Source organism: Pelodiscus sinensis, chromosome 26 (genome assembly GCF_049634645.1).
Source record: "Pelodiscus sinensis isolate JC-2024 chromosome 26, ASM4963464v1, whole genome shotgun sequence".
In the NCBI taxonomy this organism is placed as follows: domain Eukaryota; kingdom Metazoa; phylum Chordata; order Testudines; family Trionychidae; genus Pelodiscus; species Pelodiscus sinensis.
In genome coordinates this window covers 21,506,111-21,531,502 of record NC_134736.1, presented here as the reverse complement: position 1 = coordinate 21,531,502, position 25,392 = coordinate 21,506,111, and the positions used below count along the sequence as shown (strand labels likewise).

General features: G+C 52.7%; 10 non-coding genes across 10 annotated transcripts; 4 read left to right on the top strand and 6 right to left on the bottom strand.

The window, feature by feature from the left end:
• Positions 1–6,570: 6,570 nt before the first annotated feature.
• On the bottom strand, positions 6,571–6,652 carry TRNAS-GCU (transfer RNA serine (anticodon GCU)). The gene has a single exon. It is a non-coding gene; the product is annotated as a tRNA-Ser (tRNA).
• A 4,118-nt stretch (positions 6,653–10,770) lies between these two features.
• On the bottom strand, positions 10,771–10,843 carry TRNAV-AAC (transfer RNA valine (anticodon AAC)). Its single transcript has one exon. It is a non-coding gene; the product is annotated as a tRNA-Val (tRNA).
• A 433-nt stretch (positions 10,844–11,276) lies between these two features.
• Positions 11,277–11,349, bottom strand: TRNAK-CUU (transfer RNA lysine (anticodon CUU)). Its single transcript has one exon. It is a non-coding gene; the product is annotated as a tRNA-Lys (tRNA).
• An 810-nt stretch (positions 11,350–12,159) lies between these two features.
• On the top strand, positions 12,160–12,233 carry TRNAM-CAU (transfer RNA methionine (anticodon CAU)). Its single transcript has one exon. It is a non-coding gene; the product is annotated as a tRNA-Met (tRNA).
• A 1,036-nt stretch (positions 12,234–13,269) lies between these two features.
• Positions 13,270–13,341, top strand: TRNAE-UUC (transfer RNA glutamic acid (anticodon UUC)). Its single transcript has one exon. It is a non-coding gene; the product is annotated as a tRNA-Glu (tRNA).
• A 584-nt stretch (positions 13,342–13,925) lies between these two features.
• Positions 13,926–13,998, top strand: TRNAF-GAA (transfer RNA phenylalanine (anticodon GAA)). The gene has a single exon. It is a non-coding gene; the product is annotated as a tRNA-Phe (tRNA).
• Positions 13,999–15,067: 1,069 nt separating this feature from the next.
• TRNAS-AGA (transfer RNA serine (anticodon AGA)) lies at positions 15,068–15,149 on the bottom strand. The gene has a single exon. It is a non-coding gene; the product is annotated as a tRNA-Ser (tRNA).
• A 3,046-nt stretch (positions 15,150–18,195) lies between these two features.
• Positions 18,196–18,277, top strand: TRNAS-AGA (transfer RNA serine (anticodon AGA)). The gene has a single exon. It is a non-coding gene; the product is annotated as a tRNA-Ser (tRNA).
• A 2,829-nt stretch (positions 18,278–21,106) lies between these two features.
• On the bottom strand, positions 21,107–21,270 carry LOC142820569 (U1 spliceosomal RNA). The gene has a single exon (XR_012897796.1). It is a non-coding gene; the product is annotated as a U1 spliceosomal RNA (small nuclear RNA).
• A 3,225-nt stretch (positions 21,271–24,495) lies between these two features.
• LOC142820575 (U5 spliceosomal RNA) lies at positions 24,496–24,611 on the bottom strand. The gene has a single exon (XR_012897801.1). It is a non-coding gene; the product is annotated as a U5 spliceosomal RNA (small nuclear RNA).
• Positions 24,612–25,392: the final 781 nt, after the last annotated feature.

Here is a 25,392-nt window from a genome sequence, read left to right as displayed (position 1 = left end):
CCTTTGCAAGCTTTGTTCTTCTGGCACCAAGTGTGACAGGAGGGGTGTGAGCTGGGGATCCTGCCCCCCAGAAGGGGCATTTGGTTGCACCCAGGGGCAGCAAGAATTCAGACCCTCAGGCCAATGTTTGGGGACGTGTGAGCCCTTCCATGAGCATTTTCTGCTCCCACTGGGGAAGGCAGCTGGGCAGGACCAGTCTGCAGCCCACGTCCCTTTCAGCCCCAGGTGCAGGACGTAACAGAGAGGGGAGGAAAGTCCATGGCCAGAGCCTCCTCCCAGCAGTCTGGCCCTGCGCAGAGTCTGTGCATGATGGAGCCTCTCCCATCAGGGTGATGGCCTGTTCTCTGCAAAATGCTCAGCCTGTTTCATTTACTGCAGGAACGAGTGGGATCCATGCGCCCTGTTCCCCAGTGACAAGTGTGTGTCCTCTTGTCCCCTTTCCATAGACACAGTAGGCCAGGGGGCTAAGCACAGTAGGCCAGGGGGGTAACACCCTTCCTGTTTGACCTCCTATGAAGTTGTGGTGAAAAGCGACTGGGCCCCAGCCCTCCTGGGCCTGGCCGTGGCAGAAGCACTGACTGGAGACAAGTTGCAGGTGGAGCAGAATTAGCTTAACTGGAAAAGTGTAGCTGGCCCAGGGATCTGGACCAAGAGCTGTCCTCGTGTTTTTTGCTGTAAAACGTTGCTTCTTGGCTGTTTGGCTAAGACTGAGTGATTCCTGCGTCTCAGAGAGGATAAAAAGCAGTGAGAGGGAGACCTTGGCTGCAGGATCCACTTGTGCCCATTTTCCGAGAGCAAAGTAGAACCTTGCTGCTTCCTCCCCACATCGCATTGGCTGGGAATTAAAGCCAGATCAACTTGTTGGAAAGCAGCTATGTTCACCACTACACGACCAATGCATGCGGCTGCAGCTTGTGGGAAAATTAGGGAGGTGGGAAAGTGGCTGCTCTGCATCACCCGGGGATCCGGCCCAAGAGCTGTCCTCATGTTTTTTGCCGTAAAGCGTTGCTTCTTGGCCATTTGGCTAAGCCTGAGCATTTCCTGCCTCTCAGAGAGCCATGTCACAGGCACACGCCCCCTCTGGCCCTCCAGGAACACGTCCCAGGACCAAGAAAAGAGCAGCAAACGCCAGGCACTGTCAAGGTCTGGGCCACAGATAAAGTCCCTCTTGGAGCTGTGGTCGAAGGAGGAGTCTCTGCAGGCCCTGAAGTGCAGGTGGTGGAATGTGGACATTTATGGCCCAGTGGCTGATGGCCATATGTGCGAGGTACCACCTGCTCCTGCAGACAGTGCTGCCAGGGGCTAAGTTCCCAAAACTGGGCTGAACCATACAACCACTGCTGGGTGTAACGCAGTGGTAGTGTTTGAGTGCTGATTGTAGAGGTCCTTGGTCCAATGTCAAGTGCCCCCTTAATAAGCTGATTATCCTAAGTGAAACATTTGCACCTCCAGGTGTGTCAGTCATGGATTTCTATTGCACAGGGATTCTTAAAATGTCAGCAAACCCCTCATGTGTTCTTGTGCCAATGCACATAAACCAGGCAGACGGGTCCCTCAACTGAAACAAGTTCAAACCTGCTGGGTGTCTGGTTTCTATTCCCATCAGTTGAGCAAGGCTGAGATCTGAACGCCCATTGGCTGTTCTGTACAGAAGAACAAGAACCACGTCCAGCTGGAGAGGAATTGCTGTGATCAATCTTCTGGAACTTGATTCAGCCAGTCTAACTAAGGGTACGTCTAGACTACCGCGTTTTGTCGACGGAAGTTTTGTCGACAGATACTGTCGACAAAACTTCCGTTGACAAAGAGCGTCCAGACACATTGAGTTCTGTCGACAAAGCAAGCTGCTTTGTCGACAGAACTCCGTAGTCTGGACGCAGTGTTATAGGCAATAACACCTTCTGTCGACAGAGTTCTGTCAACAGAAGGTGTTATGCCTCGTAAAATGAGGTATACCAGCGTCGACAAAACTGCTGAGTTCTGTCAACGTTATGTCGACAGAACTCAGCAGTAGTGTAGACGCTGGTATAGTTTTGTTGACAAAAGTCTACTTTTGTCAACAAAACTAGGTAGTCTAGACAAACCCTAAGACCCACTAAATCAAACCCAGAGGGCACTCCCACCAGCATCCTTCACTTCTGCTCTTTGCTCCCTTTGGCTTCCTGCTGTGGGGACATGGCCAAGCTCAGCTGAAGGAAGCCGACTCCAGGTACATATTGAGGATGGTAGGAAAAGCAGGCACATTGGTCAGGCACCGCTGGTTTCAAACACACTCAGCCTCACCTACAGCTGGGAGGCAGTTTGCAGTGAGCTGAAAAGAAACTGGCTAACAGAACCAAGGCTCAGGATATTTCTGGTTCCAGATGTGCAAACAGCTGGCAGCCAAGCTTGTTGCCATTGTTAGGAGTGTGATCAAAACACAGGCCTTACTGTGAGCAGGATTCATGCCTGCACGATGAAACACTTTTGGATTTCTAAGCCAACTGCTTAACCACTTGGCCATCATTACTACGGGAAAGCTTCACCTATATTTATCTGTGAACAAAAAAATTGTTACTTGATCTATAGCCAACTCAGATGGCTACAAGGCAAAGGAATTCTCTCTTAATTCTGTGCCCTCAGGAAGGGACCAACCTAAAGGAGGCCGGGCCCCCACCTGGGTTCTCCAACCCAAACTGTGAGACCCAAGGGCTTACAATCCAGATGATCAGTGTTGGCTGCACTTTTCCCTCCCCTGAGCAACGCTAAATCTCAAGGCCAACTCCACAGTCCCAGCGGCTAGGGGAGATGAGTATGTTAGAGCCTCTGCCCACTGAGCTGTAGCCTTCTGTGCCTAGGGAGCCAGACACCGCCAGGGGAAATGGGAAATGGCTGCACTTTGGGAGTCAAAGGTGTTGTCTGGGACCATAGAATAGATCAGTTTTAGGTTCTGTCCTGTAGAAGGCACCATGGCTTAGCTGGCTAAAGTATCTCTTTTGTAAACGGGATCCTGGGTTCAACTCCCAGTGGTGCCTTGCTGTGGCCTTCACTCACATTTTCCTATGTCCTCTTGGGACACAGAAGAGGCCTCCCCAGGCCACGCATGGAACTGCTGATTCAGGAAAAGGCTGATTTGAGAGGCTTGTTAGGGAGAAGGAAACCAGAGACCTGGAGCGGGTGCAGAGGTGACTGGCACTGGCCAGGCAGGGCTCTGACTCCCACTGTAAGTCCCTGGGTACCACACACTGGCCAGTGAGTCCTGCTCCATGGTCGTCCCAGTGCTCTGTCTGTGAGAGACACGCCTGTAACTCCCTGCTGGGAGCGTGGACCCTGCCCTGCCTGGTGGGAGAGGGGACAAACACAGGCCGGTTGACAGGGGCTCTGACACTCCAGCATCGGGGTTGTCCAGCCTGTCAGCCGGATTCAGACCAGGCCGGTCGGAGCCTCTCGCGCTCACCAAGGGGAATTCTGCACTTGCTGCCTTGGGAGCCAGGGTCACATTGCAGAGCTCCCCCAGGGCTGTCCCACAATGTCTCCTGCCCTCGGCAACGTGGCTGCATTTTATCCTTCCCCTTCAGTGACAACTGCCCATTCCCCGCCAGCCCCAGATCCTGTGGGACCCGCTCCCTTCCCCACGAGCAGTGAGCGCCAGTGCGGCTCCCTGCTGAGGCTGCGGCTGTGGGAACAAGCCCCTGGCTTTGGGAGGGAGACGAGATGTCAAGGTGTTGAGTTTCACCCATGGCTAGTGTGGGGGTGACTCACACTCTCGGGGCAGTTGGAGGTGCCTCCTGAGAGCTGATTTTCAGAGGGGTGTGATCAGCCCTCCCTGTGTTTCTGGCTCCTTCCAAGGGCTTGAATCTGGCACCTAAAATTGAGGAATGTGCATTTGGAAGAGCGAATTTCTGTCTCTTTCTCATCCTTGGTGTCCCCCAGTAGCCTAATGGAAAAAGCAGTGGGTTCAAGTCCTATTTGGCTTGACAGTTTTGATGTTTCCCTGTAGATGTAGAGTCTATTTGGCTTCCTCTTTGCCATATTATCTGTGAGATGTTTCAACACAGGGCCAGTGTCCTCAGGAATTCCCATTTTCCCCGGGCCAGGACCCCTCAGGAGCAGACAGTGACTCTGGTGTTAGGCGCAGACAGGAGGAGAGTGTTTCCTAAAAGCTGAGCTGTGCACAGTGAGGTCACTTGCAGAGATGCTGACGCTGGCGTCTCTGTATGCGCCTTGGCACCTGTTACCCATTGGTACCTGCTACGTCTCAACCCCCTGCCAGCACCCAGACAGAAGGCCAGTGCACATGGAGCCAGCAACAGTAGCGAGGGAGGCGGCTGCAGCACAATTCCAGGCCTGGGGCACATTGAACAACTGTTTGAAATATTTTTAAAACAAAAAATATGAAAAACTTTAGGCTCCATCTACACTGCAGGGTTCTTGCCCAAGAACTTTTTTGGGCAAAAGTTTTTGTCCAAGAGCACATCCACACTGCTATACACTTCATCACCAAAGCAAGGCAAGATAGCTTAGTTGTTTGAATGTTAGTTTACTAAATCCAGGGTAATGAGCTCAATCCATGAGGTAACCATTTAAAGATCTGGGGCAAATTTGTCAGGGATGGTTCTTGGACCTTCCAGGAGCACAGGGACAGGACTAGCTGACCTCTCAAGGCTCCTTCCAGCTCTATGAGGTGGTTTATCTCCTTATAAAGAGCATGCATGGACAATCTCTTGTGCAAGAAAGCTCTAATGGCTGTTTTAGCCATCTTTTCCAATGGTTTACTGCACATTTTCTTGCACATGAATGCACATGCAGGGTAAACACTTGGCTAGTTTTTGCACAAGAACAGCCATTCTTGTGCAAAAAGCCCACAGCAGAGACCATAGACATGCAGTGCAAAAAACCTCACAACAACAAGCCCACCCCAGCATGTTCTATTGAGATTTGAACTCAGATTGCAGAATACAAAATCAGGAGAGCTGCCCCTTACGCCATGGGGCCAACATGGTACAACACGTGTGGGTACCTGGGATACTCAGTTTTCTGGCTGGCCTCTGCACTTCTGGTTTCCCTCTTGCTACTTCATCTCTCTGGCTACAACTACATGGCTCATTTATTTTGGAATAAGCTGGTCTCGAATAGTGATTCCAAAATAGCTTATTTCGAACTAGCACGTCTACACTGCAGGGAAACCTCAGAGTAGTCCGAGGCAGGCTCCCCAGTGTGGACGAGCTGTCTCGATTTAGAGCCCTGGGAAGAATAACTTAGAATGCCCTGGGGAGGGACTAGTTCAAACTAGCAGCAGTGGCGCAGCTATACAGGCCTTATTTCGAAATAGCTAATTTGGAACAGGAGTTATTCTTCATAGAATGAGGTTTGCAGAAGTGGGAATAAGCCGTCTGATACTTCAGAATTATTTCAAAATAACAGAATTGCTGTGTAGACTCTTGCATTGTTATTGTGGAATAACGGCCATTGTTCCAAAAGAACTTTTGTGTGTTGCTTTCTGCTAAGGCCAGGCTGGAGGGAAAAGAATCCCTCCTTCGATCCAGCAACCTAAGGATCACTGGCCAAACACACGCTATAGTCCTCCACTCTGCCAGCTGAGCTATTGAAGGTGCCTGAGCAGTGTAAGTTTGTCCAGGTTGTCCCTTCTGTAAGTCCCAGAACAACTTTTCCTCCAAGTAGATGGCATTGCTGATGAGGGGCAGAGGAGCACAGGGGCTGTCACAGGTACTTCACATGCAGACAGACCCCCTGAGTGAAACCTGAGCTAGATCCATCCATGTCTCAGCAAAAGGAAGAAAGTTGGGTTCTTCTCATGTGTCTTCATTGTTCCAGAGTCTCTAGGGGTGTGGCATCGAAACCTTTTGTGCTGGCCGTAATGTTTTTCCTTTATTTAAAATGAAGTTTGATCAACTAACATGAGACAGTTCAAACGCTTAATCATTTAATGATTTAAGTTAAAATTTTCTCCCCAGCTGCAGCCCTAGCAAAATGGCTGGGGTGTAATTATGTCATTAGTGGCGAGTATCCATTAGTAACCAAGAGTCCATGGAAAGGTTTGGGGCGGGCAGGGGCTCAGCAAAGAGGTGGGGTTTTGGGGAAGGGACGGGATAGATCCTGGCTTGCCCTGACATTTAAAAGGTTCCCTTGGGGGCATGTGGCACCCTGAGCAGCCTCTGATGTTCCCTGTGTGAGCCCCAGAACCAGCCCTGAGTGACGGGGGCAGAGGGGGAGCAGCTCACACATGCCAAGGGGCTGGCCAGGGGCAGGACATGAGCCTGCAAGGCAGCAGTGACATCATAAGGAACTTTTGCAGCTCCTCAGCTCATTGGCTGGGAGACAGTGATCTCACAGAGGGTCCACGGCAACAGCCAGGTGGGACAGGCTGCAGGGCTGGGGCATGTCAGAGACCCCCATGGCCTGGCTGCCTGGAATCTCCTTTGTGAGGTTTCCCCTTGAGGGCAGAAGGGATGGACGGTCCCAGCTGGGAGTGTCTCTGGAGATTTCCCATTTCCCCAGGCTGCAGTGGGAGGGGCTGGCACTGAACTGAAGAGAGGTCTGGGAGAAGCAAGAGGAAGGGCTGCAAACACCCGATGAGGATGGGATTTGAACCCACGCATGCAGAGCACAATGGATTAGCAGTCCATCGCCTTAACCACTCGGCCACCTCACCTGAGCTGTTGGGCTTTGTTACCAATTACCCAAAGGCATCACTTCCAGGAACCTTTGTGCCACTCGCTGGCTGGCCAGGGACACCCAGGGTTGGAAGGTTTTGGATTTTCACAATGTTCCCTGGCTGTTGTACAAAGCTCAGTGCTCGTAACAAACCCAAACAACCCTTGACTACATCTACGCTGCAGGATTCTTACACAAGAACTGTTTTGTAAAAGAGTTCCTGCGCAAAATGTCTTGTGCAAGAGCACGTCCACACTGCCATGTGCTTTTGTGCAAGAATGTCCGTGGCAGTGTGCACGCTTTCTTGTGCTGGAAAGCTCTGATGGCCATTTTAGCCATAGGGATTTCTTGCACAAAAAAACCCTGTTGCCCATTCATACTACCTTCTTGTGCAAGAGCTCTTGCACAAGAGGGCTTATTCCTCATGGGGAGAGGGTGAGATGCCTCCTATGCCCACTCCCTCCAAGAGTGGGAGGTGAGCTCTGAAAATCACGCCTGAGCTCTTATCTGCCCTGAGGAAGGGCAGCAACTGGGAGTGAGGTACAGAGAAAGTTTGGGCATGTGAATGGGACACTTATATGGCTGGACTTACATTGCTTGCACAAGAGGGTTGATTCCTCATGGGGAGAGGAATAACTCTTGCCCAAGAAGCCCTTTTCCTTCATTTTGCTGTAATTTACTTGCACAAGAACGCGCGTACAGTGTAGATGTTCCTCAAGTTTTTGCACAAGAACGGCCATTCTTGAGGAAGAAGCCTGCAGTGTAGACATAGCCCCTGGGTGCCCAGAGAGGGGCTGTCTAGTCACAGTCTGGCTCGGCGCGGGCTCTGCAATGGGAAGATGTCCACGGAGCAGGCAGATGGCAGCGGCACACGGCTCTGGTGGGCCCAGCATCCAGAGGAGCGTTTCCGATATGAGTGTTTACTGACAGCGTCCGTCTCTGGTCTGATTTCACAGTGTGGTGAGACACTGGCACCCACAGCAGCATGGATGGGGTGGCTGGAGGGAGTGGCTGGCGGGCGGCCGGTAGGAGCAGTGGCAAGTGGCCAAGGGAGAGGGTGAGCCTCATTTGCATTTCTAATGAGCCACCATTGTTGTGGAAGAGGCTCTTGCGACAGAAGGTGCAGGGGACAATCAGCGGGCGGAGGGTTATTTTTTCTCCCCCCTGGGCTGATGTGGCTAGAACTGAGGAGAAGAAAATCCTCTTCCCTTCTCCTCAGAAGATGGAAATTGCAGTTGGTTCTCTCTCTGGTTCTACTAAAACTGAACCCCAAGACTAGACTACCAACTGAGCTAGCCAGGCTCTCTGTGAAGCATTTCCTACTATCCCGTCACAGCATAACAGGAGCCAAGTGTTCTCCACTGGCTGACTCAAGGCTCTTTCTTGCCCCTAATGTGGGGTTCTGGTCTGTGGAGAGGTTTGAACTCGATCCCCACTCCCAACACACCCACTTCTTTCCCCACTAGGAACAGACCCATTTCCATCTCTCCAGGGACAGGAGAAGGGCTCTGGCCTGTTCTCTGAAAAATGTTTCATTTTCTGCAGGAACAAGTGGGATCCATGCGCCCTGTTCCCCAGTGACAAGTGTGTGTCCTCTTCTCCCCTTTCCACAGACACAGCAGGCCAGGGGGCTAAGCCTCCAGAGGCCCCTTCCTACTTGGCCTCCCACAAATCTAGGGTGAAAAGCTGCTAGACCCCAGCCCTCCTGGGCCAAGCCATGGCAGAGGTAGCAGGATTCACTCCCATCTTCTCCTGCCTGCGCCCTGGTGCTGAGGGGCCAGCCCCTTTCCTGCTGCCCCAACTCTTATTCCCACAATGCACTTTGTGCAGGGGCCCTTGGTCTTTCTGCCAGGGTGTGTGGCTGGCAGCCAGGACTCAGGACCCTTCCCCCAATGCCCCCTCTGACCCGCTCACACTGTCTGGCTGCCTCCAGCACGGGCTGAGCTCAGGTGACCTGTCCTGCCGCTGTGATGGCATCAGGCCCTTCCCGCCGACCTGCTCCGTCTGGAGATGGAGCTCCAGTGGCCTCAGACACCCAGCAAGAGGAACAAAACTCTCTTTGTTGAACCTCAGGGCATGGAAGCTGAAGCACCTGAACCTTGTAACAACCACCTGAGTCTCAGTAGGTCCCACTCTGAAATTTGAATGCACATTGCAGGACTCAGAGTCCTGAGTGCTGCCCCTTACACCATAGGACCAGTGGTGTGAAAGTGCAGTGGGCACCTCTGACTCTCAGCTCTCAGGCTGGCCTCTGCTCTCCTGGCTTCCCTCCAGCTGCTTCATCTCCCAGGACTCCCCACTTTCACCCCTGGGAGCAGCTTAGCCATGCAAAGGGGCTGCCTGGGGCAGGACATTAGCCCTGGAGGGCAGGGGTGAGTGTGGCAGTGACATCACAAGGGCCTTTTGCAGCCCCTCAGCTTATTGGCTAATGGAGGTTGGGAGGTGATGACCTCACAGAGAGTCCATGACAGTGGCCAGGTGGGACAGGCTGCAGGGCAGGGGCCATCTCAGAGCCCCCCCATGGCTTTGCTGCAGGGAGTCTCCTTGAGAGTTGCCCTTGAGGCCTTTTCGGAGCCTTCTCCTTTCCCACGATTAACTGACCTAGATGACAGACGTCCCTGTGGAGAAGGTAAGAGCCTCCAAGAAGGCCTCTGTAAATGCCGCAGGGGGATTAGCTCAAGTGGTAGAGCGCTTACTTACCATGCGAGAGGCAGCGGGATCAATACCCACATTCTCCAACTGTAGCTCAGCTTTTATCCCTTATTTTCACTGTCAGGGGCTCAGTGGCCCCCTCCCTTTTCCTACCTGCTCTCCCAAAAGAGACAGACCTGGCTCCCCTTTCTTTGCCACCAGCAATTGCCATGCTGCAAAGCAGAGAGTGGAGATATCAGGCTCTGTGGTGCAATGGAAAGCATGTTGGACTTTTAAGCTGCAACAAAATACAGGACTATGTAGCACTTTAAAGACTGACTAACAAGATGGTATATTAGATGATGAGTTTTCGTGGGCCAGACCCACTTCCTCAGATCAAATAGTGGAAGAAAATTGTCACAACCATATATATCAAAGGATACAACTAAAAAAAAATGAACACATATGAAAAGGACAAATCAAATTTCAGAACAGAACGGGGATGCGGGGGGGAAGGTAAATGTCTGTGACCTAATGATATTAGAGGTGATAATTGGGGAAGCTATCTTTGTAATGGGTAAGATAACTAGAGTCTTTGTTAGGACCCCGCCGTAAAGTGTCGAATTTTAGCATGAATAACAGTTCAGAGGATTCCCTTTAAAGTGCAGTTTTAAAAGGCTTTTGAAGCAGGATGCAGGTAATTAAGTCATTGAGATAATGTCCTTTCTGGTTGAAATGGTAAGAAACTGGTTTTTTTCTGTATTTTGTTTCAGCTACCCTAGACTAACATGACTACTTTTCTATCACTATTTTAAGCTGCAGTGATTCATGTGAGCCCAGCTAGACATTCAAAGTTTGTGGGTTCAAGTCCCACAAGCGTCACTTTAGCTGCTTTCTCATTTCCAGGGCGCAGCTTTTACAGAACAGGCAATCCTTAGGGTGAAACTAGGGTGGGCTTGAGTCCAGACAGTTCCCAGCAGACCCCAGTGAGGATGGAGGGAAGGGCTGCTTCTTGCGTTTGGGGCTGGGAGTTGTTCTAAAAGGCTTCAGGTGCCATTATATCATTTTGTCCCTCCCTGTCTCCTACCAGTGCTGAGCAACACTCAGGCTGTGTCTGCCCTACACTGCTCTTCTGCGAGAAGCTACGCAAATTTCAAAACCCAATTTGTGCAGCTTTTTCTTCTGCTTTTTCTGGGGAGAGGGGGGGAGAGGCTTTTCCGACATTTGGCCTGTTACACTGGGCAAGTCACACAAGGGAGGCAGCAGGCAGAGCCGGCCCAATGCACCAGCCTCCCAGGGCAGGGGAGGCCAAGGCACAAGCAGCTGCCTGGCCTAATTTATCTGGCTTCCCCAGGTTGGCACCCAGGGGCATTATCAGCTGATGTTGCTCTCCCGCCCCCCTCTGTCACATGAGCATTGGGCTCATCAACAGGCTAGTCAGCAGCAGCTGCAGTTACCTGGGCACCGCAATAAGAGAAGACCCTGTGTTTCTGCCTGGCTTTGAACCAGGGACCTTTTGCGTGTTAGGCAAACATGATAACCACTACACCACAGAAACACATTTCAAGGGATGGAACTTGTCTGACTGTTCTGTTCCTGGCTCTTTATAACACCCTGGTCTGGAGGGGAGGGGGATGCTCCTTGTGAACACTCCACCTCTTGTTCTCAGGGAAGCACCTAATTTCCTCACCAGCCCCTTGAGATTTGTAGCTCAAAGCTGGAGCTGCTGTAGAAGGAGGTGAAGCTACAGAAGCTGACTGGGGACAATCAGCGGGCGGAGGATTATTTTTTCTCCCCCCTGGGCTGATGTGGCTAGAACTGAGGAGAAGAAAATCCTCGTCTCTTCTCCTCAGAAGATGGAAATTGCAGTTGGTTCTCTCTTTGGTTCTACTAAAGCTGGACCCCAGGACTAGACTTTTTCTTTCTAAAACCCTGGTGAAAACTGAGAGCCAATTGCTCATAGGCTGAGAATGTGAGTTAAGGAAGGGCACCACCGAGCATGGGGCTTGAACCCATAACCCTGAGATTAAGAGTCGCATGCTCTACCAACTGAGCTAGCCAGGCTGCCTGCAAAAAAGTTCCTAATATCCCATTTCAGGGTAACAGGAGCCAAGCGTTCTCCACTGCCTGACTCAAGGCTCTTTCTTGCCCCTAATGTGGGGTTCTGGTCTGTGGAGAGGTTTGAACTCGAACCCCACTCCCAACACACCCACTTCTTTCCCCACAAGGAACGGACCCATTTCCATCTCTCCAGGGACTGGTCCGTTCTCTGCAAAATGCTCAGCCTGTTTCATTTTCTGCAGGAACGAGGGATCCATGCGCCCTGTTCCCCAGTGAGAGGTATGTGTCCTCTTCCCCCCTTTCCACAGACACAGCAGGACAGGGGACTATGAGCCTCCAGAGGCCCCTTCCTACTTGGCCTCCCACAAAGCTGGGGTGAAAAGCTGCTAGACTCCAGCCCTCCTGGGCCAAGCCATGGCAGAGGTAGCAGGATTCACTCCCATCTTCTCCTGCCTGTGCCCTGGTATCCCCCAGGTGTCCATGTTGTTCACTTACCTCTGGGCTTTGGGCACCTGCCCCCATCAAACCTAGTTTAAAGCCTCCTCACTAGGTTAGCCAGTCTGCACCCAAATACTCTTCCCTTCCTCGACAGGTGAACCCCAACCCTGCTGAGCAGCCCTTCCTGCAACAGCATCCCATGGGCAAGGAAGCCAAAGCCCCCTGCCCACGGAGCTTTCTGTAGCTTTCTGTGCCCAGGGCGCCAGACACCGCCTGGGCTCAATGGCTGGAGGGAAGTGGGGAATGGCTGCACTTTGGGAGTCAAAAGTGTTGTCTGGAAACATAAAGAGCCATTTTAAAGATACTTTGAAGGAGGGCACCATGGCTTAGCTGGCTAAAGCACCTGCCTCATAAACAGGAGATCCTGGGTTCAACTCCCAGTGGTGCCTTGTTGTAACCTTTGCTCACATTTACTTATGCCCTTCTGCGACACAGAAGAGGCCTCCCCTTGCCACCCATGGAACTGCTGGTTCAGGAAAAGGCTGATTGGGGAGGGGTATTGGGAAGAAGGAAACCACAAACCTGGAGCCCCTGCAGAAGCTGCTGGCACTGGCAAGGCAGGGCTCTGACTGCAATTGCTGGGACAGGAGAGCCAGCACCACACACCCTTGTGATTCCCTCAGGGGGTCAGGTCAGGGCCTAGAGAGCCTGAGGGACCAACTGCTGCAGGAGCTGCAGTCATAGAGAGTCAGGGTCTGTGGGCATCAGGTGCTTCTCACTTGTTTCCTTCTTCCAAACACTTCTCCCCAATCAGCCTTTTCCTGAGCCAGCAGTTCCATGGGTGGCCAGGGGAGGCCTCTTCCGTGTCCCAGAAGGACATAAGTAAATGTGAGCAAAGGCTACAATAAGGCACAACTGGGGGTTGAACCCAAGCTCTCCTGTTTATAAGTCAGGTACTTTAGCTTTAGCCAGCTAAGCCATGGCGCCCTCCTTGAAAAGGATTTTGAAACTGTTCTACTTTATGGTGCCAAACACCCCTTCCCATTCCAAAGTGCAGCCGTTCCCCATTCCCCTCCAGCTCTTGCCATGACTCAAGGCCTGCGCAGCCCAAGACATTTGATCCAAAACGGAACTGGATAATTTAATGCAGGGAAGGTCAATCAATGGCATTGAACCAGGATGGACAGGGCAGGTGTCCCTAGCTGGTGTATTCTAGAAGCTGGGAATGGGCAACAGGAGGGATCACTTAACAATTGTCTGTCCTGAGGATTCCCACTGGGCAATGAAATTGGCTGCTGTTGTGAGACAGGATCCTGGGCTAGTTTGGCAACTGGCATGGCCCAGTCTGGCTGTTCTGATGTTCTGTTTGGTTTCTGTTCTTGTCCCCTCTGGGCAATGGAAAATGGACCCGTGTCCTGAAGGGGGACAGAAAGTGGCCTGTGAAAGGCTAGTGTAGGTAGTTAAGGAGAGACCCATGTTTATGTGTCCCTGACGGTCTAGTGGTTAGGATTCAGCACTTTCACTAGTGAGGCCTGGGTTCAATTCCCAGTCAGGGAAACCAGCCTCATCTGTATTAATGAAATCTGCCAAGTCTTTGCCCTTTTCCATCACAGGGAGAGCCAGTGGGCTGAGGGTAGGGAGGGGCTGGGGTGCCAGAGGCAGGCTCTGGCTGGGAGACACTCCCAGCAGCCAAGCACATTTCTCAGGCAGCCCCTTCCCTGCGCAGGGGGCACAGGTCACACGCCTGGGTGAATAAGAGCTTGTGGGGACTGGCCAGGGCTTCAAGCAGGCAGCTCCCATTGGCCACAAACAAGCCTGGAGCAGGAACCAGGCCTGAAGCCTTTTCCTCTACAGCTGAGAGACACAAAGGGCCCAGCAGCCCCTTCTCTCAGCTGTGCGTGGGGGCAGGGCGAGCAGGGAATCTGCCTGAGGCTCCTTCCTGCCATGTTGGGTGGCTTCATGGGCTGGATCCAGCCCGCTGGCCTGTATTGCCCAGGCCTGGCTTAGAGGGAACCTTGGCTCTGGGCTGGGGGGGAGGGGCGCTGTGGAAAGGCCAGTCTGGCCTTCCTGGGCAGGGCATGACGACATGCGGCCAAACATCCTGGACAGAGAATTACAGGCCACACAGGGCTCTTATCACAGCCAAAGTAGCTCAGTGGGGAGAGCGTTAGACTGAAGATCTAAAGGTCCCTGGTTCAATTCCAGGCTTTGGCATGCTCCAATAGGGGCTAATTACTTCACGTTGATGGTTTTGCTTAGAGCTGTTATCACAACCTGCACTGCAGGAGAAAAGGGGAGATGAGCTGCATCCTGGGGCTCTTCCTGCTTTCTCTTGGCCCTGGGTCTCTATCCTGCCACAGGGCAGGTACATGGGCTACAGTTGGGGGGAATCAGGTGACACCACAAAAAACACTCCCTGTTGGCAGTGCTGGAACATGGCACCACATGAGCATGTTGCTAACACCCATGTCTCCCCCCCTCAGGACCACTAGAGACGTCCAGCAGCTCTGTCCTTGCACCCTGGGGCTGTCTGTCTGGGCCATGCACTCACACACACTGGCCCCTCCCTTTCTAGGACAGGGCTCCTGCTGTTCTTTCCTTTACTCAGCCTGGGAGTTGGGCTTATCCCCAAGCAGCAGGAGCTGTGTTTACCTGGGGAGCCACAAATAGGAGCAGAACCCCCTGTTCCCACTTTCTGCTTGGCTTTGAACCAGGAGCCTTTTGCACATTAAGCAAACACGATAACCACGATAGCCACCACCCCACAGAAACATGCTTGTCAGTTTTTTTCTGTACATAAACTTGGACAAATATTCTGTTACTAATTCTTTGCCCAAGGCAGAGCAAGAGCAGGGAACAAGACCCCTCCCCCCCCCCCCCCCCCCCCAATACTTCTCTAGACCCTTTGCTCCCAACACAGGGCGGGGGGGGGGGGGGGGGCTGTGTGCCTCGGGAGGAGTGACCCACATCATATCCCCAACATTTCTGCCCTTCATGGATGGATCTATGGGGGCAGGCCCAGATGTTTCATCCTCTCACTCAACTCCTATCACACTCTAGAGCAGGGCAGCCCCCGGGGTAGGACTGAGCCATGGGGTGCTGAGCAAGGGGCAGAGGCTGCAGGAGCTGAGAGTTTCCCTAGAGTTCAGGGACCCATCATGAGGCACCATGGCCCGTGTCTCTCTCGGAAGGCACAGGAAGGGATTGACTGGGGACAGGGAGAGTGGCTCAGGGGTTGTGCAGCTTGTTGCCCTGGTTAGCGACGTGGCCAAAACACAGGCCTCGCTGTGAGCAGGATTTGAACCTGTGCAGGGAAACCCTAGTGGATTTCTAGTCCAACGCCTTAACCACTCGGCCATCACAGCTGTGAGCTTAGCAATGCCCCAGGGCCAGAGAAACTGGTAACTAATCCCAGTGCCTAGGCCTCACCTCACCTGCCCCACAGAATTCACAAGGCAAACCTGGCTCCCAGAACACAGGGGGAGCCTGGGGTGAAGCATCAAACCAGCCTCCTCCTGCGGGGCCTGTGAGTGTTGCTGTCCCTGCTGTACAGACAGGGCCATGGAGACAAGGAGAGATTCACTGAATGGGCCAAGGGCACCCATTGAGTTAGAGCCCAGCTCTGCCCCCAGCTCCCTGCCCCACCCACCGACGTGCTGACTCCCTGGCTGCCAGGGGGCTGTTTGCATTGGCCTCTTTTGTTTTCTTTTCTGCTGTGAGACATTGGGACAGTTGGCCAGGGCGTCCCGCAGTTGCCATCTCCCTCTGTGCAGGTGCTGTCCAGAGCCCCGACTAGCAAATGCTGACACTGCTGTTAGGTCCAGACCAGAGGGGAGTGTTTAAGGGTTATTTCAGAAGAAGGGGTTTTCTCCCAAAATAACTGCATCTAAACAGTGTTTTTTATTTCATAATAAAGTATTTTGAAACAGCACCCGGACACGATTATGCAAATGGACCTTGGGTCTGACTTGATCTAGGATGCAGGAGGGGGGAGGTGGCCTTTCTCTGCAAGGCCATCAGCCATTGGGCCATATGCTAGATAATTTCATGGAGGTTAGGTCCATAAAAGGCTAGTAGCCAGGGGATAAAATGGTGTCCCTGGCCTCTGTTTGTCAGAGGCTGGAGACGGATGGCAGGAGACAAATCGCTTGATCATTGTCTTCGGTCCACCCCCTCCGGGGCACCTGGTGCTGGCCACTGTCGGCAGACAGGACACTGGGCTAGACGGACATTTGGTCTGACTCAGTACGGCCGTTTTTATGTTTATAGATGTCTGCATTCATCCCCCTGGACTGCCGGGCCTGCAGAGACTCCCCCTCGGATCACAGCTCCAAGAGGGTCTTTATCTCTGGCCCAGACACTGACAGTGCCCAGTGTTTCTGCCCCTTGCTTGGTCCTGTGATGTGTCCCTGGAGGGGTCTCTGGGGGCTTGTGCCTGTGACATGGGTCTCCGGAAGGCAGACGTGCTCGATCTTAGGCAAAGGACCCAGAAACAACACTTTATGGCAAAAAACACAAGGACGGCTCTTGGTCCGCATCCCCGGGCCACACAGAGTATCCAGAAGTCACTTCCCCACCTCTCCCTTGGCTGCTCTAGAGCTCAGCCCAAAGTCTGATAAACTCTACTCACCCACCCAGCAACCTCTGGGACTCCTCTCCTGCCCGGCTCCTCACACCATGGAGAGTGCAGGGCAGCCACTACCCCAGCGTCACCCCTTCTGGTTTTTGCCTAATGGCCCCTTTCAGGCCCTGGGTCAACCAAGCAGTTCCATGGGTGGCCAGGGGAGGCCTCTTCTGTGTCCCAGAAGGACATGGGAAAATGTGAGCAAAGGAAGCAACAAGGCACCACTGGGAGTTGAACCCAGGCTCTTCTGTTTAGAAGGAGCAAGCTAAGCCATGGTGCCCCCTCAAGCTGTTGGGTAAAACTGCTCTATGGTCCCAGACAACACCTTTGACTCCCAAAGTGCAGCAATTTCCTTCCAGCCCTGGCTGTGTCTGCGGCTGAGCCGCACAAAGGAAGATACAAGGTCCCTGGGGGGGGGGGGGGGTCTTTGCCGGATGAACGTGCCTGAGGAAAGACGCTGGAAGTGCAACAGACACAGAAAAGGGGATGAGGGACAGTTTGAGTCACACACACGGCAGGTGGCGCAGCTCAGCCAGGGACCTTATCCACTCACAGAGCTTCACAGCTTCTCCACCCCCCAAACCCCACCTGGCAAACTGCCCCATAAGCCTCGCCCGCACCATGCTCAGGGCCTGAGGATTGTCTGTCCGTTTGCCAGACCAAATAACTAACCACCCCACTGCTCTGGAGTCTCTGCCTCTCATGGGCCTTCTCATCCTCATGCTCCTCTTTGTCTCCAGGCAGACCCTGCTCTGCTATAGCCACCTCCCTCTGGCTGTCACTCCTGGGCCTTCTAGAGTAAAATGTGCCTCTTCATTCTGACTTTGAATACCTGGGGTTTTAGCAACCAGATCTGCACCTAACACAAGCTAGTGAGGAGTCTGGACAGCTTCTGCAGCAAGGGAGACAGTAACTGCAGGGCATCCTTGCCAGCTATTTCAGAGAGCAAAGGAATGCAAACTATTTGTCAGTGAACAACAAGGAAACTGTCACCGCAAGTGGGACTTGAACCCACAATCCCTGGCTTAGGAGGCCAGTGCCTTGTCCATTAGGCCACTGGGGGACACAGAAAAGCCTGCCAGGGAAAGAAATTCAGCTTTCTAAATGGCCCTTCTTCAACTTTTAGCTCCTAATGAAGCCCCTTTGAAGAAGCCAGATACACAGGAAGGGCTGATCACACCCCTCTGAAAATCAGCTTTCCATGGGTATAGGCAGCTGGCTCCAAGTCATGGGTCTTGACATCTCGTCTCCCTCCCGAATCCAGGGAAGTGTCTCCCACCGCTGCAGTCTCCTGATGCTCTATGGCCCTGTCTGTACAGCAGGGACAGCAACACTCACAGCCCCACAGGAGGGCCCCTGGCAGCCTCTGATGTTCCGTGTGTGAGCCCCAGAACCAGGCCTGAGTGAGGGAGGCAGGGGGAGCAGCTCACACATGCCAAGGGGCTGGCCAGGGGCAGGACATGAGCCTGCCAAGCAGCAGTGACATCACAAGGAACTTTTACAGCACCTCAGCTTATTGGCTGGGAGGCAGTGACCTCACAGAGCAACCTTGGCAACAGCCAGGTGGGACAGGGGCAATGTCAGAGACCCCCATGGCCTGGCTGCCTGGAATCTCCTTTGTGAGGTTTCGCCTTGAACTCACCTCTAAGGCAGCCTCAGAGCAGAGCACCCAGGACCCCTCTGCATGACCGGTGAAATGGTTTGCAGTGTGAATTCTGTGGGTCAGGTGACGTCAGGCCTTGGCACTGAGATTATTTACCAGTTTCCCTGGCCTATTGTTACTTAGACCTGTGATGGCCAAGTGGTTAAGGTGTTGGATTAGAAATCCAATAGGGTTTCCCTGCGCAGGTTCAAATCCTGATCACAGCGACGCCTGTGTTTTGGCCACAAGCCTTTCTAGAGCAACATGGTACCCAAACCCTGAGAAGAACATGGCCTGTCCCATCAGAAAGGACACCTGGGGCTCGTCTACACTGGCCCCTTTTCCGAAAGGGGCATGCTAATTTTACAGGTCGTAATAGGGAAATCCGCGGGGGATTTAAATATCCCCCGCGGCAATTAAATAAAAATGTCCGCCGCTTTTTTCCGGCTTTTAGAAAAGCCGGAAAAGAGCGTCTACACTGGTCCCGATCCTCTGGAAAAAAGCCCTTTTCCGGAGGATCACTTATTCCTACTTCAAACTTTTTCCGGAATAAGTGGCCAGTGTGGACACAGCCCCAGGCTACGTCTAGACTGGCATGATTTTCCAGAAATGCTTTTAACGGAAAAGTTTTCTGTTAAAAGCATTTTCGGAAAAGCGCGTCTAGATTGGCAGGATGCTTTTCCGCAAAAGCACTTTTTGCGGAAAAGTGTCTGTGGCCAATCTAGATGCGCTTTTCCGCAAAAAAGCCCCGATCGCCATTTTCGCAGTCGGGGCTTTTTTGCGGAAAACAAATCTCTGCTGTCTACACTGGCCCTTTTGCGCAATAGTTTTTCGGAAAAAAACTTTTGCCCAAAAGGGAGCAGCATAGTATTTCTGCAAAAACACTGACAATCTTACATGAGATCGTCAGTGCTTTTGTGAACATTCAAGCAGCCAGTGTAGACAGCTGGCAAGTTTTTCCGGAAAAGTGGCTGATTTTCCAGAAAAACTGGCCAGTCTAGACACAGCCCCAGGCACTAACACTGGATGCAAAGAAGCAAGTGTAATGGGGGTGTAGCTCAGTGGTAAAGTGTTTGACTATAGGCAAAAGGGTCCCTGTTTCAACTCCAAGTGCCCCCTGAAAGGTTGATCAACTTCTTTGAAACCTTCGCATCTCACTCTGCATTTCTGATGTGCAGAGATTACTACAAACCCCTGGGCTGTGTCTACGCTGGGTCACTTATTCCGGAAAAGCAGCCGCTTTTCCAGAATAACTTGCCAGCTGTCTACACTGGCCGCTTGCTTTTCCGGAAAAGCAATGACGATCTAATGTAAAATCGTCAGTGTTTTTCCGGAAAAACTATGCTGCTCCCATTCGGGCAAATGTCCTTTTCCAGAAAAACTGTTCTGGAAAAGGGCCAGTGTAGACAGCCCAGTAGTCTTTTCCGCAAAAGAGCCCCGATCGCGAAAATGACAATCGGGGCTTTTTTGCGGAAAAGCGTGGCTACATTGGCCACGGACGCTTTTTCGGAAAAAGTGCTTTTCCAGAAAAGCATTCTGCCAATGTAGACGCGCTTTTTCCAGAAATACTTATAACAGAAAACTGTTCCATTTTAAGCATTTCCGGAAAAGGGTGACAGTGTAGACGTAGCCCCAGTAATCTGTTTCCCGGCAGCCGCTGAGTTGGGCCCCCCCCCGTACTCAAGAAGCTGACTGGGGTGACATCTGAGATATGGAGGATTATTTCAGAAAACTCGCGGCAGGTGGGAGAGATTCCCGAAGAGGGGGAAGGGGCAACCTATCAAAAGGGTATATCTGCTGTCTTCAGGAAAGCTGTGGGTACCGTCTCACGTGACTTGCGCACGAACGCGCTCGCTAGCCAAACGCAAGCTAGACGGAGCTACCGTCAGGGTGCTGCTAAAGGGTCAGAGATACCGTTCTCAGGGAATAGTTATCGCCGAAGTGCCCAGCCTCGCTGGAAGAGTGTAATGAGCGGGGGTCCGGCAGGGATTCCTTGTGGGCCTGGTTCCCTTCCTCAGCCATTCGGATGGGCGGCGTAGAGAGTACGCTTATCAAGACTGCGGAGGACCCCGAGCTGGGAGGGGTTGCAGGTGCTGTGGAGGATGGGTTCCTCACAATTCGGAATGATCTGGACAAAGCAGAGAAATGGTTTGGAGAGACTACAATGAAGTTCAATAAGGCCAAATGCAAAGTACTCCGCTTACGAATGATCGATCCGTTGCTTGCGCCCACGTGCACGGTGGCAGAGAGAGAGAGAAAGAGAGAATGGGAAATGGCTGTCTAGGAAGGAACACTGTGGACAAGAATCGGCGCAGCAGGGGAGAGGGCCAGGGAGACGCTGGCTGTCACAGCGGACCACGAGATAAACGGGAGTCGAGAGCGGTAAACGGGTTGCCAGAGCAGCGAACATCGTTCTGAGGAGCGTTAGCGGAAGCAGCAACGTCGTGCGCAAGACAGGAAAAGTAATTCTTCCGCTCTACACGGTGAGGATTAGGCCTAGCTGGGGCATTGTACCCTGTGGGCGGGAAGGGAGGCAGACTCATACAAATCAGAGACAGGGAATGCAGAAAAATGCGAGAGAAACTGACTGTGCGGGGCGTAGAAGATTGGAAGGGAGTCTGCTAGAGGGGAGCTGCTAAGAGTTTTCAGGGCCATAAAAGACTGCTAGGCAGAGAAGGGAGAACTTCTGGTTCTTCTGAAGCTCGGGGGGGGGGGGGGGGGGGGGGGAGGCCAGGACGAGAAGCAAGGGGCTGGGGCTGCAGCGAAGGCCAGCAGGCCATTAGGGGAAACTTCCTGTAAGGCAAGCAGGGTGGCTGAAGAGGGGCATCAATGGCCTAGGAAAGCAATGTGCTTTCCAGGAAATGGCAGAAGAAGCAGAAAAAAGAGCCCCCCCCAGGGACCAGCCAAGCCTTAGCACAGAACAGGGACCAAGCAGAGAAAAATGCAAAAACCTAGCAATGCTCGCCACAGAGAGAAAAAAGAGCAAAAACAGAAGCAGCAACATTTCTTCTCTGTTTGTCTTGGTCATCTGTCAGTCTATTGTTCACAGCGAGCACCAGGGGAAAGCACGAATGCAGCCCCCCACTACCACAAATTATGCAGCTGAGTTTCCCACATTTGGGGAAATCACAGGGGTCAGCACACCCGCAGTGCAATGGATGAGCCTCACCCTGGGAAAACCACCTTCATGATCATGGTATCTCCCCTGCCAGGTAAGTATGATTTCCACTTGCACAACCACCGCCTGCCCCCCACCGCCCAAAGCCTCTCACATCACAGGGGACGCCGCCTCGCGCACCCACACCGCTGCGCCCCAAACGCTCCCCTACTGCCCGCACCCGCCCCCAAGCCGCCCCCAACACCCACACCGAGCCCCGCTTGCCCAAGGCGGGCCCCGCTCGCCAGCCCGCTCCCGCTCCCACAAGCCTCCACTTGCGCCCACATCTGCATACGTACTCACGCCCCTCCGCCTCTCCCCCCGGGACACGCCCCTGCCTGCCTGTCTTCCCCGGGCCCGGAGCTCTCTCTCCTCTCCGGCCTGAGCCCTGCTTTGGCGGTGCTGCTGCACCCCGACTCCCGACCCCACCGGCACTCTCCCCGGCTGCGGCCCGCACACCCAGCAGGAGCTGGCTCGGACAGGAGCCGCCACTCAGGAGGCTGTGCGGCTGTGCGGCTTCCACTCTCGCCCCGATACCCCCGGTCCAGCTGGGCCCGTCGCCCTGCGTAGCTGGGCGCATCCGGGCTGTGTCTACACTGGCCACTTATTCCGGAAAATCAGCCACTTTTCCGGAATAACTTGCCAGCTGTCTACACTGGCCCCTTGAATTTCCAGAAAAGCACTGAGGATCTACTGTAAGAAATCAGCCACTTTACCGGAAATACTGTGCTGCTCCCGTTCAGGCAAAAGTCCTTTTTCCGGAAAACTGTTCCAGAAAAGGGCCAGTGTAGACAGTACAGTAGTGTTTTCTGCAAAAAAGCCCCGATCGCGAAAATGACGATCGGGGCTTTTTTGCGGAAAAGCACATCTACATTGGGACGGACGCTTTTCCAGAAAAAGTGCTTTTCCGGAAAAGCATCCTGCCAATGTAGACGCGCTTTTTCCGGAAATACTTATAACGGAAAACTGTTCCGTTTTAAGCATTTCTGGAAAATCATGCCAGTGTAGACGAAGCCCCAGAGCACACTAGGGGGGCAAGAAGAAAGCGGGTGTGGGGTGGGGGGGAGAAGGCAGGAGCCTTCCGGGGAGGCACAGGAATCTTTTCCCCTCCCACTAGGAGCAGCATCCACCCTTTCTGCTCCCCCTCCCCTCCCCCTCCCGCACACACACACGCCCCACTCCTCCAGCCCTCCTGGCTAACCCCGGGCACGTCACCCCTGCTCTTCTGGGCCTCTCTTCTCCCTTTGGCAAAACGGGGCTGATCAGGTTCCCTCCCTGGCAGCAGGGGCGGATGAGAGTTTTGCGGGGCCCAGGGCAGCACGATATCGCGGGGCCCCCTCTTGGGAGAAAAATAGAAAAAAGGGGTCATCCCACCCCCGTGCTCACTCCTCCAGTAGCCCCACACTGATCATGTGAGCTACCACTCCTCATCCCCTCTCCTAACACTTCCCTCTACACACCTGCCCTGCCTCTCTCCTCTGGTGCTGGTCCCTCCCCTGCAGAGCTGTGTCTAGACTGGCCAGTTTTTCTGGAAAATCAGTCGCTTTTTTGGAAAAACTTGCCAGCTGTCTATACTGACCGCTGAAATTCTGCAAAAGCACTGACTCCCTATTGTAAGAAATCAGTGCTTTTTGCGGAAATACTATGCTGCTCTCGTTTGGGCAAAAGTCTCTTTTGCGCAAAAGGGCCAGTGTAGACAGCGGAGGTTTGTTTTGTTTTGTGCAAAAGCACGTCTAGATTGGCCACAGACGCTTTTCCACAAAAAGTGCTTTTACAGAAAAGCGTCTGTGCCAATCTAGACGCTCTGTTCCGAAAATGCTTTTAAAGGAAAACTTTTTCGTTAAAAGCATTTCCAGAAAATCATGCCAATCTAAACGCAGCCTGGGTGTAAAGCGTCAAATTTAAGCATGAATGACAATTCAGAGGTTTCTCTTTCAAGTCTGGTGGTAAAATGTCTTTGAAGGGCTGTGTCTAGACTGGCAAGTTTTTCCGCAAAATCAGATGATTTTGTGGAAAAACTTGCCAGCTGTCTACACTGGCCGCTTGAATTTCCGCAAGAACACTGACGATCTCATATAAGATCGTCAGTGTTCTTGCGGAAATACTGTGCTGCTCCCGTTCGTGCAAAAGCCCTCTTGCACAAATCATTTGCGCAAGAGGGCCAGTGTAGACAGCACAGTACTGTTTTCCGCAAAAAAGCCCCAGTCGCGAAAATGGCGATCGGGGCTTTTTTGTGGAAAACCGCGTCTAGATTGGCACGGACGCTTTTCTGCAAAAAGAGCTTTTGCGGAAAAGCATCCTGCCAATCTAGATGTGCTTTTCCGAAAATGCTTTTAAAGGAAAACTTTTCCGTTAAAAGCATTTTCGGAAAATCATGCCAGCGTAGATGTAGTCAAGCAGAATGCAGGTGATCAGTCATTGAGACAATGCCATTAATGGTTGAAATGGCAAGACACTGTTTTTCTTTGTGATACTGTCTGATATCCCTTTTGTGTGCATTGATTCTTTGGCGAAGCATCTGAGACATTTGTCCAGTTATATACATTATCTTTCCCATTGCAAAGATAGCTTCCCCAATTATCACCTCTAATATCATTAGCTCACAGACATTTACTTCCCCCGTCCCATCTCTCCTCTGTTCTGAAATTTGATTTGTCTTTTTTATAGGTGTTCACTTTTTTTGATTGTATCCCTTGGCTACGTCTAGACTGGCATGATTTTCCACAAATGCTTTTAACGGAAGGCTGTGTCTAGACTGGCCAGTTTTTCTGGAAAATCAGCCACTATTCCAGAAAAACTTGCTAGCTGTCTACACTGGCAGCTTAAATTTAGGCAAAAGCACTGACGATCTCGCGTAAGATTGTCAGTGTTCTGGCGGAAATACTATGCTGCGCCGGTTCGGGCAAAAGTCCTTTTGCGCAAAACTTTTGAGCAAAAGGGCCAGTGTAGACAGCTCAGATTTGTTTTCCCCAAAAAGCCCCGATCGCGAAAATGGCGATCAGGGCTTTTTTGCGGAAAAGCGTGCCTAGATTGGCACCGACGATTTTCCGCCAAAAGTTCTTTTCCACCAAAAACATTCTGGAAAATCATGCCAGTCTAGACATAGCCCCTCTTGTTAGCACTGCATAGCTCTATTTTTTGTTTTAGCTGGACTAGACTAACACAACAACTACTATTATAAAAGGTAGCGCACCATAAGGTACAACAACATTTTCAAATAAACACAGGTACCTACAGGCCTCACTACAAAAACTAATAGTTCAGTTCTGTTTTTTTACACCATTGGGTAGCTTCACTGGAGTGAAGCCTCAAAAAATTGAGTACAAACTCATAAATGTTCCTTTCCACAGAAATCTTTAGTAAAAGGCAAAAGATTTATACAATCTGAAGAAAAACCAGAGTATACCGCAGTTGCTGCAGAGGCGCTGCCAGAAAAACGGCGTCTGTTTCTCAACTCACGGTGGCTACACCGGACCGTCTGCAAATCCCCACCCCTTCTGCAGCCTATTGCTCTACCCGCTGATACCCCGAGTTTTGTGTGGGAGCCAAGGGCTTTAGGAGCAAACTCTGCCCCATGGACGTGGGTGGCGAATCACTGTGCACAATGCATCGTGGGTATGTAAATGAGCACCCCTGGGTACACCCGAGTGCGAGGAGGAGCCCAGATCTCCGAGCTGCCACTGCATCCCCTAGCTCACTGCCGCGGGCCGGGCTGGGCAGCTGCTGCCAGTCCCACCGCTGTTCCGGGCGCAGGCCGCGTGCTGGTTCCCGGCGGGCCCTCGGGCTGGTAGCTTGGGGGTGCTGGGCTCCGCGCTTCCCTCGGGAGGGGCAGGCGGGCTTGGGGCTCTGGTCGCTGCCGCTGAACTGCTCTGGGGGAGGGTGGGTCAGCCACGGAGCCTTCAGAGGATCCAGCCCACCCCGCGACAGCAAAGTCGGTGGCTTGTCCCCAGCCTCCAACGCTGCAGCTTGCACCTGCGACCCTTCTCGGTAGCCCACCCGCTACCTGGTGATCGAGCCAGACCCCGGGACACCTGAGTGCGATTCTCCCGTCTGGGCTGGCTGGTGCTGCCCCTGGTTTGCTCGCGCTGTTTAAACACCTCAGTCTCCGCCCCTAGGAGCTTCCACTCCCTAAAGGAGCCGGGTTGGTTCCAACCTTCTAAGGAACGTTCACAGCGCGGAACAGAA